This window comes from Physella acuta, unplaced genomic scaffold (genome assembly GCF_028476545.2).
Source record: "Physella acuta isolate Inbredline_101_S28 unplaced genomic scaffold, ASM2847654v3 ptg000578l, whole genome shotgun sequence".
Classification (NCBI taxonomy): Eukaryota; Metazoa; Mollusca; class Gastropoda; family Physidae; genus Physella; species Physella acuta.
The window spans coordinates 114,102-120,303 of NW_026732097.1; positions in this window are offsets into that span (position 1 = coordinate 114,102).

The following is a 6,202-nucleotide window of genomic DNA, read 5'->3' on the forward strand; positions in this document are numbered from 1 at the left end:
CTGTTTTTATGTTGGCGTATATGTGTTTAACTGGGCTTAGTTTGTGTTTATCTTAGTTTAGTCTGTGTTGATGTGGACTTAGTCAGGGTTTATGTGAGCTTAGTATGTGCTTATGTGGGCTTAGTCTGTGTATATGTGGGCTTGGTCAGGGTTTATGTGGGCTTAGTATGTGCTTATGTGGGCTTAGTCTGTGCTTATGTGGGCTTAGTCTGTGTATATGTGGGCTTGGTCAGGGTTTATGTGGGCTTAGTATGTGCTTATGTGGGCTTAGTCTGTGCTTATGTGGGCTTATTCTGTATTTATGTGGGCGTATATGTGCTCATGTGGGCTTAGTCTCTAAAATGATCTACAACTCTGCTCCCACCAGGCCTTTGCTGTGTGTGCGTGAGTGTGCGCGTACTTGCGTGTTTTGATTATAAATTATAGAAAACGTGGAGTCATAGCTATAAGCTAGTGTAGGTTATATATGGACGGCCCTTATCGACTATACGCTATATGTGAATAAAGTTAGTAGACTTAAATTGAGTTTTCATAACATAACCATTTTTTTTTATTTAAAAAAAATAATTTTATTAATTTGATTTAACTATTATATTTTCTCCTTTTTGTGCAGTTTAACAATTCTTTCCTTAAAAATCAATGCTTATAATTAACCGTAGAGATCTATCAATATATAGATCCGAGAGGGTGGGCTAGGCTAATGTTTACGGCTATTTTTAACGAGTTGTCGCATTAATCGGCCGAGTAGACCTTTGAAATTTTAACTGAAATAAATTTTCAATTAACAGGAGAATTTGATTTTAAATGTATTTTAAAAGCGGTTTTATAAAGGCAAGTGAGTCAGTAGGGCATGTGTGAAATAGACATTGATTGCATTTCAAATCTCTGGCTGGGTTTGTGGGTGAGTTCATGGGAAATTGTAGAGCCGTACATTTTCATCATGTGCGTCTATGGGTTTTCGGAATTGTCGAATGGTAGAGCATACAACTGCTGACCCGATAGTCTCGAGTTCGAATCCTGGTTTAAGCTCGTAAAGGCAGCTGGGCATATTGCTGAATACACTAACTTTATATGCCGAGGGTAAGAGAGCAGTCTGTTGTGTGATAGACCCTTGTCTATTGTGTGATAGACCCCTATCTGTTGTGTGATAGACCCCTATCTGTTGTGTGATAGACCCCTATCTGTTGTGTGATAGACCCCTGTCTGTTGTGTGATAGACCCCTATCTATTGTGTGATAGACCCCTGTCTGTTGTGTGATAGACCCTTGTCTGTTGTGTGATAGACCCCTATCTGTTGTGTGATAGACCCTTGTCTGTTGTGTGATAGACCCCTATCTGTTGTGTGATAGACCCTTGTCTGTTGTGTGATAGACCCCTATCTGTTGTGTGATAGACCCTTGTCTGTTGTGTGATAGACCCCTATCTGTTGTGTGATAGACCCTTGTCTGTTGTGTGATAGACCCCTATCTATTGTGTGATAGACCCCTATCTGAAGGTTCAACCATCCACAGAACTACCTGAGTTGTAATCTTTTTTTTTTACCGGTAGCCCAAGCTCGCTACATCATACACTACCAACACTACCACCCACACTACCACCAACACTACCACCAACACTACCACCAACACTACCACCAACACTACTACCAACACTACCACCAATACCACCACCAACACTACCACCAACACTACCACCAATACCAACACCAATACTACCACCAACACTACCACCAATACCAACACCAACACTACCACCAACACTACCACCAACACTACCACCAACACTACCACCAATACCAACACCAACACTACCACCAACACTACCACCAACACTACCACCAACACTACCACCATCACTACCACCAACACTACCACCAACACTACCACCAACACTACCACCCACACTACCACCATCACTACCACCAACACTACCACCAACACTACCACCAACACTACCACCAACACGACCACCTACACTACCACCAACACTACCACCAACACTACCACCAACACGACCACCAACATTACCACCAATACCAACACCAACACTACCACCAACACGACCACCAACAGGACCACCAACACGACCACCAACAGGACCACCAAAACGACCACCAACATTACCACCAACACGACCACCAACATTACCACCAACACGACCACCTACACTACCACCAACACTACCACCAACACTACCACCATCACTACCACCAACACTTCCACCAACACTACCACCAACATTACCACCAACACTACCACCAACACTACCACCAACACCACCACCAACACTACCACCAACATTACCACCAACACTACCACCAACACTACCACCAACACCACCACCAACACCACCACCAACACTACCACCAACATTACCACCAACACTACCACCAACACTTCCACCAACACTACCACCAACACTACCACCAACACTACCACCAACACCACCACCAATACTACCACCATCACTACCTGATTATGGAAAAGGCCATTAGATCCTTCTTGTTTTGTTATACAGCACATGTAAGCGCAATAACATTACCTAGAATAACAATAATGCGGACAGGTATTTCATTCTTGACAAACTTAATTGTTAGTTTATACACAATAGGAAAAAAACATTGTTTTATTTTTCAAAAAATCTTGACAACAATAATGATCAAGTGGGCTGTCATTAATTTTTACTCTACATTTTTTAAATATTTTAATTTTAATTTTCTTCACCAAACTGCGTTGTTGCATTCCAACTAAGAAACTAAAAATTCTAGTGTATTGTAGATTAAAGATTAACAGTCTACTGTCTTGCAGATTAATTAAAGATTAACAGTCTAGTGTCTTGCAGATTAATTAAAGATTAACAGTCTAGTGTCTTGTTAATTAATTAATGATTAACATTCTAGTGTCTTACAGGTTAATTAAAGATTAACAGTCTAGTGTCTTGCAAATTACTTGAAAAAGAATCATAAAAAGCCAAATATGCATGAAGCGCTTTCCATACAGACACAGTTATGTTGAACACTAGACCGTTAGGCTCCTAACCCAAAAGCCTCGAGTTCGAGTCCGGGTCTAAGTCAATAGAACGTCCACCCAGCTCAAATGGGTACCAAACTCATACTAGGTAAAGTTGGGCAAAGTACTGACCACACCTTCAATATGCTGAGGTCAAGAAACATATAAACTCTACTTCATCTGTCCAATGGATCGCAGGGTTTAAAAAGCATTATTTACTATACTCAATGCATTATTAAGGGCATGTGTGCATGTATTGAAATAAATGTAAAATGAACAAAGGCACCCACTAAATTAGATGTACACACTTTTATGTATACTTTATGTATTTCATGTACACACTTGTATATAATTATACTTTATTTCATGTACATTTTATATATATACTTTATGTACTTCATGTACAGACTTGGCAACTAAACGAAAATAAATCACCTCACTAGGGGGCGTTGAAAACCTCCGATTGATTTTTATAATCTAGGCGAGAATGTTGAAATACGTTTTATAATCAGCTTTGGTGAGAGATGAAACTCTCATTACATCAGAGGCATGTTGTCATTAATACATTTGGTAACATGTTCTGTTGTTTAACATTTTGTAACATTTCTCTCTAGTGACGTCATCAGGTAGAGTGTTACCAGTTAGGGTACTTTTAACAAGTATAACTTAGTATTATAATTAGTTTAATTAGCAGTTTGTTATCCTAAAATTTATTTCTTTTGTGATATTGGTCTGTGGACAGTTTACTAGTCCATTATTTGTCTCTTGTAATATTGGTCAATGGGCAGTTTACTAGCCCATAATTTGTCTCATGTAATATTGGCCTATGGACAGTTTACTAGCCTATAATTTGTCTCTTGTAATATTGGTCAAGGGGCAGTTTACTAGCCCATAATTTGTCTCATGTAATATTGGCCTATGGACAGTTTACTAGCCTATAATTTGTCTCTTGTAATATTGGTCTGTCAGTGTACTAGCCCATAATTTGTCTCTATTAATATCTGTCTATGGACAGTTTACTAGCCCAGAATTCGCCCATTATGAACACTGATCCACAGGGCGGTAGAAAGACCAGACTATAGTTTCTAGTGTCTCCCGTCCCACATACACACTGAACATCCTGTTTACACCTATACTAGCATGTAATGCAGTAGTTACACAGCCAGCACCACAACATACACTCGTAAATAAAACCACAAAAAGATTTTTTTTTATTCGCTGAAGTATTTTATTTACATCAATAATAATAAGAAAAAAAAAGCGTACAACGGGATCAAAGAATGGAATTTTTTCAAACACGTTCATTTCAATATATTAAAGAGTGTAATTTGTTTACCACTTACTGAGCAAGACTCTCTCACAGACAGTTTACCTATCAACACAAACAACAGGCGAATCAATCTCATGATTCAATGTTTACACTGGTAACGATGAGCAATGAGGCTTTATGTGCATTTATGTTTGCTTTTCTTTTATAACTTGGTATTGGGCAACACAAAATTATACTGTGTCATGGCGTCATTTATATGCACAATTACTTACACACACACGCATACACTTACACACACACTCACAAGCTCACACACGCACATACACACACACACACACACACATATATATATATATATATATATATATATATATATATATATAGGCTATGTATATATATGCTATATATATATAGGCTATATATATATATATGTATATATATATATATATATATATATATATATATATATATATATATATATATATATATATATATATATATGTACATACATGCATCTATAGCTATGTAGACACAATCACAATATCACGCAATGCCACATATTTAGCTCAAGCCAATAGCTAACCGACTGAATTTTATCGTCGGCAATATTTGAACCTAGCAAAGCAATACCTATTGAACAATAAATATCCACGCATTCTCTTCACAGTTTTAATTTGTAAGGCATATTTTCTTTTAGAAACTCGCTCTTTTTACTCGACCTTATAGACCTACACCCATGTGGACACTAAGTACATTATAAGATCATTTCAATGGGATTGGGCATAGCAACTGTTAACCTACTCGGGTGTTTAAGCCATAGAGAAAATTAACCAACAGTCTGCAGGTACTGACATATTAGACTTTAGTCCTAACTACTAAATTCTTTCTTCCTGACTTGGGAATAATCGAGTGACTCTGCTTTACCTAGACGTTCACAACCAGTGTTTCTTTCTGACTTTCTTTTCTCCGGGGGGGGGGGGGCACTTGATATTTTTTTTTGGGGGGGGGGGGCGGTCTACATTTTCCGGAGGGGGGGGGGGCGGCGGACACTATATAAATTCCATGTCGTTAGGGAGGAGGGGGGGTTGGAAGATGCTTGGAATAAACTGTTCACAACTACACACCTATTCACCTTTAAGTTTCAGAAATGATACTTTAAAAGATCTTTAGACAATAACTTAGACTTGCAGAAGTTACCAAATGAAAAAAAAAAAAAAACTTAGACTGGTAGAAAGTACCAACTGAAAAAAAAAAACAACAACTTAGAATTGTAGAAAGTACCATAGGTGACAATAACTTAGACTTGTAAATTAAACCCTATAGTCTACAACCCAAGCGTAAACTGATATTGACACTGTCCAGGTGCCTTAAAAATGATTCCCCACTTAAAAACGAAACAAACTGACATTTTAAAAATTAAAACGTCAATTTTAATACTCTAGCTAATCTATTCAATATATGTTGAATGCCAACATCATCTTAAGATTCAAAATATATTACATGACGCGTAAATCTTTAAAATAACATGACAAAACACAATAACAACTAACAACAGTCAAGATAGATGGTTTCTAAGCCTAGTTTTATCTGAGCAATCGTGTTTTTTAAACTCGACGAATATATTTACTTTGAGGGGGGGGGGGGGGTTAAAGTGGTTAAAAGTCTTTGTGTATTGTCATCAATCAACAATAAAGTTATGGCCAATGTCTTCCGTTTTATTGCAATCATGGTTTTGGCATTTAAATAATTACATCTTTACATCGAATTTGAAAAAGAGGATTTGCTTTTAATTAGAAAATGTATTATGCAGCGGCGTAGCGAGGTCGGGTTTCACTCGGTGCGGTCCGCCCCCCCCCCATCACTACACCTCTGGATTTATGACACAGGGTAGACGGTCAATCAATGGAAATGGTTTATGGGATCG